The 13,165-nt window shown below is 39.2% G+C and overlaps 1 protein-coding gene across 3 annotated transcripts in view; it reads right to left on the bottom strand.

Annotated features, from left to right (window-relative positions):
- Positions 1-13,165, bottom strand: part of GASK1B (golgi associated kinase 1B) — a 49,344-nt gene that overhangs the window by 15,442 nt on the left and 20,737 nt on the right. The window lies entirely within an intron of this gene.

The raw sequence follows: 13,165 nt of genomic DNA on the forward strand, positions 1-13,165 counted from the left end.
GCTCTCTGAATGCTAGCCGGTAGGAGGAAGGAATACATAAAATTCTAAAGGCTTTTAGGTTGGGAGCAGACATCTGAGGATCTTTATGCTCCTTAAGAGGAAGGATAAGCTTTGAGACACAGAGAACCCTTCACAGGAAGTGGGCCAGGACCCAGAGAGGCGCCTTCCTGTTGGAGAGGCCGGCCAGCTAACCGGCTGTGTCTGTGTGATGGACTGGGGTCAGTGTGGCTGGGAAGCTCTTTCTCTTCAAAGCTGCCCCCATGGAGAATCAAATAAATACCTTAAATTCTGTGGAGTGAAAGAATGTGGTCTCTAAAATCAGGCTTCTACCGGAGAAACCTTGTCAAAACCCAAAAGACGGGATGTCAAAGGTCAGGGCCCTTGTATTTACTTTCCACGTTCTCTCATGTTCTCGCAGAGGAATTTTGAGTATCAGGAGTACATGCCATTTCAGGGCCACACAGAGTGAAACTCTGTGCCTTTTGAAATAAAGGGCAATGTAATTCGACTGTGGGTTTCCTAATGTCCCCGAGGCTTTGAAAAGACCAGCTTCTTAGTGGGAAGGATAAGCTAGCCGGTCAGTTTCTGCAGGAGGAGAGTTTGCAGCCTTCCTAGATGGAGCTGGCTGTGGGAATCAACCAGAAAGACATCTGGGAAGGGATCACCCTGAGAAACAGGAGAACAATGGTCCCCACGCATGAGACGACATTGTGTCAGACTCAGGAGCCAAGACACAACCATTTGAAAGGATGCCCGAGGCGCACAGATTGATTGGGAATTGTTTAGCTAGAACACAGAAATGCCTCAATCCAAGTTTGCTGAATTTAATTGAACCCTGTAAGCAGTATCCTGTACTCTTATAAATCCTGCTTTTGTTTATAAAGTAGAATTAAAAGTACTAAGATAGGCTAATGAGAAAAATAGAACAAATGGCTGTAAGCCAATTATTTAAATAGAACATCTATGAAGCCAAGCAAAGCCTCTCATCTGATGTTAAAGGGTCCAAAGGCAATAATGTAGTATTTGTCACATTAAGATTCCACCTCAGGGTTGAGGGGGGTGTACAGCTCAGTGGTAGAGCGCAAGCTTAGCATGCATGAGGTCTTGGGTTCAATTCCCAGTGCCTCCACTAAAAATAAATAAATAAATACATAAACCTAATTACCCACCCTTCCCCCACAAAAAAATATTCCTGTTCCAACGAAGGGAAATTTTCTTGGCTGATGCCTTGTAGAACTATGTTCTCAAGAAATACATGTGGAGAAAAATATAATTCAGAAAGACACCTGCACCCCAATGTTCATAGCAGCACTATGTACAACAGCCAAGACATGGAAACAACCTAAATGTCCATAGACAGATGACTGGATAAAGAAGTTATGGTATATTTATACCATGGAATACTACTCAGCCATAAAAAGAATAAAATGATGCCATTTGCAGCAACATGGATGGAACCAGAGATCGTCATTCGAAGTGCAGTGAGCCAGAAACAGAAAGAAAAATACCATATGATATCACTTATATGTGGAATCTAAAAAAAAAAGACTAAATCATTTACAAAATAGAAACAGACTCACAGACCTAGAAAACAAACTTATGGTTGGTTACCAGAGGGTAAAAGGAGGGTAGGAAGGGATAAATTGGGAATTTGAAAATTGCACTTCTTGGGGAATGATGGAACTATTGGCTATCTTGATTGTGGTGGTGGTTTCATGGGTGTGTAAATCTATCAAAAATCACCAAATTGTACATCTGAAATATGTGAAGTTTACTGAACAAGAACCATACCGCAATAAAGGTATTAAAAAAAGAATAGACCGTCCCTCATATCCACCTCCAGGTTCAGCCCTATTTCCAGCACCATAAAACCGTAGCCCCCAGCCTGGCTAGACCCTGCACCTCTCCACTTGTTAAAGTAGGAGCAGTTGTTAAAAAACAGGAATATCAAGTTACAGAAAAGTGCATGTTGTCAACTGCATTTACAATATGCAAGCTTTTTTAAAAAAAACACACAGATATCCACTGATTATGTATGTAAAATTATTTTTAAATTGGCTGAAAAGATGCATACTAACCTCACAAGTGTGATCACCTCTGGGGAGAAGGTGCAGGAAGGAGACATGAGGAGATGGTCAGAGGGATTCTGACTTTGATGTATTTATGTCCCTAAAGTACATTCTGCAGTCAAATGCTCTGCCCCTGAGCTATACCCCCTCTCAAGTACATTCTGAAAGCCAATGTGCACAAAAAAATTGACAGGATAATTCTAGAAGTTGGCAACATGATATTTGTTATGCTAGTCTTTGTTCTTTGGTATTTGTTTTGTTTTTTTTTTTTATGTGTTGGCAAGGAGACCTCGAGGAACAGAATTTGAGAATAAAACCCAAGCTAGCTTCACAAATTCTGCAGGCTGAGGGTCCTGCAGTTAACAGACACGTAAGGAGGTATTATCTGCAGTTTCCTTGTCTGTGCAAAAATGCCCCCACCCCAACCTGACCTGGACGGCACGTGCATGGAAACTGTGTCACGCGCTTGCATGGTTTCCCACAGCACAAATGCTGCAATGCACAGCTCCACACTGCAGAACATCCAAGGTCAGACCTACACGCCCCTACCACCGAATACCTTGTCATATCTGGAGATTCAGGAGATCATAGCTATGCACATACAAATATACATTTACAGCAAGTTTAAATTCTAGGTGATAACTGCAGATCTGTCAGTGCATCACTGTCAGTCCATTTAGCTGTTAGAACAGTTTAGAAACAGCAAGCATCTAGCTCGCACAGGGCTGGAGGCTGCCAGTCTGAGACCTGGTGCCAGTGCGGTTGGTTCCAGTGAGGACCCTCTTTGGGAGCCGCACGTCTCACCGTGTGGCGCGTGGGAGGAGGGGCTGGGAGGACCTGCTGGATTTCTTTCATAAGAACACTAACCCCGTTCATGAGGGCTCTGTCCTCCTGACCTCATCACCTCCCAGAGGTCCCACCTCCTAATACTACACCCTGGGGCCACTGAGTCACATATGCATTTGGGGGGACATTCAGCCCGTAACAGCCAGGTACCATGATAAATAGTTCATGTGCAACACTCCTGTTAATCTCACAACAAATCTCCAAGGGAAATCAAGTCATTTTCTTTTTTACATAATAAATCAAAGCTCTGAGAGACTATAAATGTGCCCAAATGTGACTATTGAAAAAGTGGAATTTGAGCCCAAGTTTCTTTTACATAAATGCTATTCAGTGCTATTTCTCTATGATATTGATGAACTGAAAACTTGTAGAATTAAATATATGTATATATACATACTAGATGTTCTGCTGAGGAAAGGAGCTTACTCGGGTTAGTCCCATAGGCTCTGCAGACACAGGATTTGGGCTGGACTTTGAGGCGTGGGCAGACTGTCCACTAGGGAAGAACCAGGCGGTGTTTTAGTGGGGACGGGAGAGCAGAAAAGAGTGAGGGGACGTGTTCAATTATTGACAGTTTGGAACAGACCAAACCACAAAACGCACACACACACACACCCTGAAGTTAACTAACACATACCTTCTCATTGTGTTTAACTGCCCAGTTCTCAGCCTCAGAGACACAAACACGGTACAAGAGTTATCGTGACAGATGAAAATAAAAAGGGAGTTAGAAGTTCAGGTCACAGTGTTCCTTAAAAGTAATGCTGTTATTTTTTTTTTTTCTATATAAACTGTACCACTAGAGAACTAGATAAGAGATGAAGGGAAATTACTCTTTAAAGAAGTATTCTGAGGGGGAGGGTATAGCTCCATGGTAGAGCACGTGCTTAGCATGCAGGAGGTCCTGGGTTCAATCCCCAGTAGCTCCATTAAAGAAAAAGTAACTAAAGAAAAAGAAAAATTAAAAAAAATTTTAAATAAAAATAAAAATAAAAAATTTTTAAAAAGAAGTATTTCAACTAATCAATGAAGAAATAATGCCAGAATTAGAATACCCCCATTTTTTGATGCCTAGTGACTGGAGAGGTTAATACTGAGCACCAACAGCTGCTACTATCATGACCAGACTGGCTCCCTGGACATCTGCCAGGGTCTCCCAGTGTAACACATCACCATCTATAAAGGAGCCTGGATAAAATAAATTAAATCTAAATCTGATCAAGTCCCTAAGCCTGACACCAATGTAGATGGAGCAGAGATTATAGAAGGACAAACAAAGTCACCAGAGAAGTGCAACCAGCGAACTCCAGAGTCTAGAGCTCTACAAAACCGGTGATCTGGTTCCTTCAGTAAGTAGACTGATAGGGGAAAAAACAGAAGTGATGGAGTGGAGTTTGTAGATTAAAAGACATACCAGCCATTCACCAAGGGTAGGCTTCATCTGAATCCTGACTGAAATCAACTGTGAGATAGATAGGTAGGTAGGTAGGAAGGTAGATAGATGGATAGACAGACAGAGAGACAAACAGACATTTAGGGAGACAAGTATAAGTCTGACCACTGACTGCATGTTTGTCTGAAATTATTCCTAATTTTTCTTTTGAGTGGGATAATGGTCCTGTGCTTGCATGTTTTGTCCTCTAATGATACGTACTGAAATATTTACAGATGAAAGAATATGAGGTCTGGGATTGTTTCAAATTACTGCAGGCATCAGAAGTAGCAGAGACAGAGCCGAAACAAGACTGGTCATGCGTTGATTAATTGTTATATTTGGATATAACAGGTACATAAAGTTTCGTTATAATATTTTATCTACTTTTGTATATGCTTAGTTTTTCCATAAGACATTTTTCAATGCATTAGGGCATTTAGACTTTATTTTCCAATCAAATGGAAGTCTTGAGAGATTTTTTTTTTTTTCTCAAGAAGCAATATGATTGAAAAGGAAGTAGGGATGATAAATTTAGCAGTGATTCACACAATAAATTGCCTCTGGGGCAGAGGTAGAGACAAGGAGGTCACTCGGGAGCCTCCTACAGCATCTTGCCCTGCATGGATGAGCCTGATCCAGGTGGCATTAACAGGAATGAAAAGAAAAAGGGACTGGAGGCATTTCAAAGAACTGTCAGAGTTTAGTGCTACTCAACTATGAGGCATCGAGCAAAGGAAGACGCCAGGATGACTCAAAGATTTCAAACCTGGCTGATTGAAAAATAGTAACGTCAGAAATAGACATAGGTTCAAGTCGAGACAGGAACTGTTAGGGAACGAGGTGACAAATGTGCTCCCAGACTTCAAGTCTGAGAGGCTGACGTGACAACGTGCTTTTCTCAGAAATAAAATTCTGTCAAAAATTAAAAAGTCGTACTTTGACTTGTTAAAAGTAAACTCTTGTTTAGCTACACCTGCACAAACATGATGTCCTCTCCCCAATTATGATGACTTCTTTAAAAATAAAGTGTCATAAATTTGTATAATAAAAATGCTTGAATCAAAATGGAAGTCAAATCTTCTTGGAACAAATATCAAGATAACCCAAATCCTTCTTTAATAAAAATATTTTCTTGGGGATGGGAAGGGATAAATTTGGGAGTTTGAGATTTGCAAATATCAACTACTATATATAAAAACAGGTTAAAAAAATAAATTTCTTCTGTGAAGAACAAGGAACTATATTCAATATCTTGTAAGAACCTTTAAAGAACATGAAAATGAATCTATGTGTATATATATGCATGACTGGGACATTGTGATGTACACCAAAGATTGACACATTGTAACTGACTGCACTTCAATTAAAAAAAAAATACTTTCTTGGCATGGTTTAGTCATTTCATTTATATCCTTTTTCCTGAAACAATGTCTATATTCTTTGATATCAGAAGTAAGTTTCCCTTCCTATCTCTACACGTATAAATATAAAAAGCAATAAAAAATATTGTAGGTGCTCAAAACATACCAAGTGTTCTGGCCAGTTTGCTCACGCATTGCAAGCAGTACTCAGAAGAATGAAACTATGGTGTCACAAGATAATCTGGAAAGTCTTCTGAGGCCTCTTTAAAAATCCCTGTATTGTAGCATCATTAATACTAAAAATAACTTCTCCCGGTGATCGTGTGAACATTTGTATAGTAGAAGCTATGTCAAAGGCAGGCTTTTGAATTTCAAAAGGGCAAACTTAGTTTTACAGAATGACACTTCTATAGTTACCTACAATATATTTCAGCGCTTAGCCCAGGCAGATCTGCAAAGTTTGAAGCGTGTCATTTTTAAAGCTTAGAATGACACATTCCCCATGTCCTCTTACCTTAGTAAACAACCCTCTATAATCAAGCCAACCACTGTGATTTTTCAACAAAAAATAAAAAGCAGGAATGTAATGTTCTCTACATCCTCTCATCCTTGGCAATCCTTGCTCCCCAGATCCCAGCCGATGCAGCATGCCAACCAATATTGCCAAAGCTAATCCCAGACTCTCTTGGCGACTTGAAGCCAAGACAGTGTCTGACTGCATCACCCCTCATTACTTGCTAGCAAATGAATGGGATGCTATGCGATCTGCTTCTTTGGACTGACCAATAAATACAGGGCTCGAAGCCATTTAGACTGGCAGGTGCTAATTCTACAAAACAGCAAAACTGACCCAAATTCTAGATTTGAAATCCCAGTGTCTGGGACCCTGTCAGAGCACCTGCCTGTGTGTGCTTTTCCTCACTGACCTCTAAAAGTTGGAAGCGAGACCCTTGATCACTGAGTAGGAGGGTTAAGAGGACAGGGTGCCTGGAAGATGGTCATTATCTACCCCAGAATCTTTTTTTGCTTAACATATAGAACGTTCCTACAAAAACAATTCCTTTTTAATGAAAAGCAATGTGTCCTCTTGTTTAGATGACAGTTGGTTGGAAATTTTACTTTCATTCTGTCAGACCATTAAGAGAAAAAAAAAAAGGGACCCACAGTATCAAGAGGGGGAGGAAACATATTAAGGATTAAGACCCTAGATCAATCGAATTCATTATACTGAGGAACTAAATCATAAGCAGCCAGGTAAAAGTTAGGAGAGACAAGTCTAGGGGGCCAGGCGTGCCAGTGCATATTGTTTCTTATTGAATTTACGAACATAAGTTCATAACTCGCGGACATCTGGGAGCCAACGACCTCGGTGGAACAGCAAGTTTCCATAAGGGCCGTTTCTCCCACTCAGTGAATGTGTCCTCACTTCCGGTCCTTTGTTAGAAGGCCTTTTCTCTCAAACTCCCTTCCTGACTCTTGTGCTCTCCTGATTTCTGCAAGGCCTTCAGTTTCTGGGTGAAATGTCACATTCTCCATCCACACTCTTTTACCTCAAGTGCCACAAGAACTAAAGCACCTTACCTGTTTCCTTAGGACGCTAAACTGGGTTATTAGACCCGAGACACTCCGCTATGATGATCTCTCTCCTATTAGACTGCGTAACTCTTATAGACAGAGAGATAGGTGATGTTAGTCATCTTTTTAACACCAGCACTAAGCCTGCTGAGTGTCTGGGACAGAGAAGACCTTGAAAAGCGTCTGTCAAACCCAAGTGGGAAGATATATGTGAAACTTACTTTCTTGATGGTGGAAGCAAACAGCTCCCAAGACACCTTTCTGCTGGTCCCCCTCCATGGAAATACTGCTTAATTTCTCATCAAATAAACAGAAAATATAAATATAGGGACGACTGTTTATTAAATAGTAAAAATATTAAATATTTCTATTCATTTGATTTCTCATTTGCTAAACTTCTCATTTCCTTCCTTTAACAAAACTTTACCTCTTTACTGCAAGTATGCTTTTATTTTTTTCCTTTTTAACACTTTTGACACTTTGGATTTAATATCTTAATATAACTAGGTAGTTTTCTTTGATCAAAAAAAAAGACCCACAATGCCCTGAGTAACTGTGACATTTTCAGACATGCTGCTGTAAATTGAAAGGTTACAAAGTTGAAGAAGACAGGAACTTGCCCTTGAGAAATTCACAGCTTATTAAAGAAGACAGACTAGTCAAAAATAATTAAAACTTAGTAGGCTAAAACCTAGCATGTAAGTATGAAAGTACAGAAGAATAGAAAGAACGAAATGGTTTGGGAATAATTTACAGTTTAATGAGTAAAAATAATGATAAAATATTTTAATTTTTATATTGATATTTACCTCTACTATTATTTCTGGATGATCAATTTCTTAATTAATATGAGTACTCACTGGGCACCTACAGTGTAACAAGCATTATTCTAAATCCTTTACACATATAAAAGTATTGCATCCTCTCAATAGCCCTCTAGATAAACGATATTATTATCCTTATTTTACAGATGAGGAAACCAAGGCAGAGAGAGATGAAGGAACTTCTCAATGTTAAAAAAAAAAAAAGTTAGTTATTGGCAGTTGGAATTCAAGTTTAGCAGGCTGGCTCCGGAATCCGGAATCTCAATCCCTACCTATTATACAGACTATATCCGAGGTCAGAAAGCAAGTTTTCTACCTCTTAAATCTTCTTCTGTTATTTAATCTTTCGAAAAAATTTTGACCAAGCCTTGGAAACTCCAACGCTCTCTAGAATACCACTCTTTGTCATCCTAATGGAAGCAAATTTTTATCTACTCAGTTCACGCCCCAGGCTTCAAGAATAAAAGGTTACTTGTGCCTCCGTCACATTTTACAGACCCAGGAAAATGGCATAGCCTTTGTGAATGTGGATTTGGTAACTGGGTGAAACACAGAGAGTGTTGTGTACAGAAAATTAACAACTGCGTTCTGTGTTCCCTCGCCTTGCTGTGGTGCCCTAGATCTCGTGACTTTGGTTTGCTTCAGGCATAACTTTTCTAAGACTGCTCACAAAACCCATCCAAGACAACCCAACACACTCCCAAATGCCATTTAAGTAAGGCATATATTTTGACTTTAAATATTTCAGCGTAATTGATGAGAAGGATTATTGTATAAAAGATAACTATTATGGTACTCATGAAAAATGACCTAAGTTTGTTCTTTTCTTCATTTACTTTTTCAGTAAACATTTTCAATAAGCATCTCTCTATAAACACTGTATGAGGCTCAACATGGGGAGTGAAAAAGAGTAAATGAATATGATCTTACAAAAAATATAAAATTGCTCTGGAGCAAAATCTACTATTAGCGAAGTCCAAAGAAAACCAGCAAAGTAAGAGAAATTATTTGAGACATTTGGGACTAGATAATGGCTCATCTTCATGGTATTAAAAATGTTTTTATAAATCAATAAGAAAAAAGTTATGGAATGCAATAAAAAAAAGATCAACGATTCAAACAGGCAATTCATAGAAAACAAAATGCAAACCATCAATATTTGAAAATACAAAATCCTCAGCCTCACTAGTAATATATGAACTCAAAATATATACAAAACTCCCCTATCCTCCATAAAAACAGCAAAAAAAAAAAAAAAAAATCAGTTTTCCACTTCCCAAAGCTGGCAAAAGACAGGAAACAGGCACTCTCATACCTTCCTGGTGGAACTGTAAAACACAGCAACATCTAGGGGAAGTTAGCCTTTTGTCTGTTACTGTGGGAAGTAAATAAAAGTTGGATGGATTTAAAAAAAAATAAGTGCCTTCTCACAAAGCCATCTGTGTATATGGAGCTTGATAAACTTCTGTAAACAGTAATTAAATGAACTCTTAACAATCAGAGTAACTTCTGACTTAGATTTTCAGTGCTTTAACAGGATCCAAAGTTAGGAACTCCAGTCTTGGTGTCTGAAGTTGGGCAGGTCAGAGATCCCATCCTCAGGGATTATCAAGGATGAGGAAGACCCCTTCCCTCACCCCCTGCCCCTGCCCCAGGCATCAGGAGCAGAAGGCAGACCACAGATAGAGCTGACCTACCCAGAGGCTCAGCTCCTGCTCGGGCAGCAGCAGCTGATGCCCAGTGTCTCAGACCAAAGGTGATCTTGGCTCCTATGGTTTGAGGGCACTGGAGGGAGTCATCCGGGTGATAGCTGGTTAAAGTCCGAACTCAGGTAAGGCACCAGCTATTCGTGAGACAAGATGGATTGGGGTGGATATGAAGGATTTGGTCACGGTATGAATGGAAGGTAAGTACTGTGAAGCCCCTGAATGACTCCAAACATTTGACTTGGAAAATTGGATGACAGCAGTGCCGTTTCCCCACCAAATGAATAGGAAGAGGCATCGTAGGGGATTTGTCTCCTAAAACAGAACTCCTGAGTGTGACTACAAGTTCTGTTGCATACCAGCCATGCCAAGTTACTTAATTTCTCTTTCTCTTGACTTCTTCATCTCTGAAATAGAAATAATAGTATTTACTTTATAGTTGATAGGAGAATTAAATAAGTTAATACCTTAGTGCTTAGAGCAGTGCCAGGCACACAGCAAGTGTTATATGATGGTGAGGTTATTAATAGTATTCATTTACGGATTTGAAACATTATAATAGCAATTCCATGTGCCCAGATATGTCCTCAAGACCACAGAAAATAGACATGGCAATGATAAAACCGCTGATGCGGGGGGGACTCAGCGGGGATTTGCTCCTGCTGAGTCAGGGTGATGCGCAGAGAGAGTTACAAAGTAACTCTACTGTGTGAAAATAGCTCTCTTCCTCAATGTTCTAGCATAACTCTCACAGGCAGTGAGCATCACTACTCCCTTACATAACTGCTTCAGACAAATAGTACACAGGCGAACATTTTTATTGCATGTCCCAGTCATTGAGCTTTTTACAAGTTGGTTTGTGGCAACTCTTCATCAAGAAGTCTATGGGGTAAGTCTATCAGAGCAATTTCCCAGCAGCATTATGTTTTAATTAAGATGAATACATTGGTTTTTTTTTAGACATAATGCTATTGCACCCTGAAGAGATTATAATATACTGTAAACATAATTTTTACATGCACTGGGAAACCTAAAAATTCACGTGACTCACTTTACTGCAGTATTTGTTTTATTGTAGTAGTCTGAAGCCTACCCCAAAATCTCTCTGAGCTGTACCTGTATTTAGGATATCTTCAATATTGCATGAACAGCCCCAGTCCTATGTATTTTCTCATGTTTTTTCCATCGTCTTTCTCATTTACAGCCTACAATCCTACTCAAACTTTCTCCTTCACTATCTATTTTGCAGCAAGGTCTTCTTTTGACTTGTAACACTAAGAACGTATATAATTTTAGCCACCCATTCTTACATGGATCTATATTTTTGTTTTATATAGTGTATTTTCCTAACTAAGTCATCTTCTAGGGGCAGAGAGGATGACCATCTTATACTACTCTGTGACCCCTGTGGTGGTTTTCTACAGTAAAACGCACAGTAGATGTTGCAAAAATACATCTTCATTTGTTGAAGGATAGCTGTAGCTTCCCTCATATATATATATATGATTTTACATAGAGATTCTATATAGAGATTTTTCAATAGATTTATTTATATATATAATATATATATAATATATATATATAATATATATATATATTCTTTTTCAGATTCTTTTCCATTATAGGCTATTATAAGGTGTTAAGCAGAGTTCCCTGTGCTACACAGTAAGACCTTGTTGTTTATCTATTTTATATACAGTAGTATATATATGTTAATCCCAAATTGCCAAGTTATTTCTCCCCCCATCTTTCCCCTTTGGTAACAACAGCTTGTTTTTTATGTCTGTGAGTCCGTTTAATCCTTGAAATCTTTATTCTTTCTCCATATTTGCTACTACATTTTATCACACCAACTTCTTTCATTAAACAAAGGATGACTTGGTAATTGTTATAGAATAATAGTTAAAATGATGGCATCCACAGTTAGCCAAGTAAGACAGGAAACTGTTAAAAAATTCTCGAAGGCGTTTCTGCACATCTTATGTCAAGTTTTGTTCTGCATGCTCTCTTCAAGGATGTCAGTAGAGCAAACAGCTTTGGAAGATATAAAGAGTGTCTCCTGCTGGGGTGGAAGACAGATTTGTTTCCTGACCAAGATAATAAAGATAATGTCAGCTTCTGGGGCAAATGTTGGGCAGGTTTGCTAGCAACTCTTAGAAGATTGGGGTTTCCTAGGCTTAGAGTTTCTCAAAATGTACAAAAACCCACCATATACAGCATTCACTGGGGCCACCTCAAATCACCCAGTGGGACTCGAAGGGCAAAGCAACACGACTAGCAAAGTCATTTGTCTCTGAGCTGGAAGCCTTCTGTCTTTTATGAACCTGTGGCTAGCTACGTGTCAGCTTACAGGAAGAGTAAGACCTCAGAGCCTTCACAGTTCTTGATAATAACCTCTTTATGCCTCAGTTTCCCTGCCTGTAAAATGGAGAACGGTTGCCTACCTCACAGAGTGAGTGTGCTAATGAAATGGAATAATAATACACATACAGAGCTTCAAACCAGCCTGAGCTGCTTAGCTGTATTTTCGTGAGTATTTGGTGACACCTGATGACCAGCTTGCCAAACCAAGTAGCCTGCTCTCAGGCTCAGTTCTCACTGGGGGCTTCGCAGCACAGACACCAGAGGTCGTCCCCTCCATCTCGGAGGTTCCCAATCCCACACTGACTCTGCACCAAACTGATTTTCTTCTTACATTTTTGTCTCCCTCTGGTTCTTTGCTGAAATGTCACACACACACATGCACACATACACACAAGAATTAACATAAGGAGAATGGTTTGCACATGTGTGAAGGCAGTCCTAAATTGCCACAAAATACTAATTAACGTGACAACTACAGAAAACCAGCTTTTCTAAAAAGGAGGAAGGAAGGTCATAATTGGAATGAGGAGTAGGGAGAGTCATGAGATCTTCACCAAAAGGAGATAAGAGTTATAAGAAACCTACATTTACAACAGCCAAGACATAGAAACAACCTAAATATCCATCAACAGATGACTGGATAAAGAAGATGTGGTATATTTATACAACAGAATACTATTCAGTCATAAAAAAATAAAAACTAATGCCATTTGTAGTAACATGGATGGACCTGGAGATCATCATTCTAAATGAAGTAAGCCAGAAAGAGAAAGAAAAATGCCATATGATATCATTCATATGTAGAATTTCTGTTAGAAGGCACAAATAAACTTATTTACAAAACAGAAACACAGACATAGAAAACAAACTTATGGTTACCAAGTGAGGAAGTAGGTGGGAAGGGATAAATTGGGAGTTCGAGATGTGCAGACACTAACTACTATATATAAAATAGATAAACAACAAGTTTATACTGTGTAGCATA

Source organism: Camelus bactrianus, chromosome 2 (genome assembly GCF_048773025.1).
Source record: "Camelus bactrianus isolate YW-2024 breed Bactrian camel chromosome 2, ASM4877302v1, whole genome shotgun sequence".
In the NCBI taxonomy this organism is placed as follows: Eukaryota; Metazoa; Chordata; class Mammalia; order Artiodactyla; family Camelidae; genus Camelus; species Camelus bactrianus.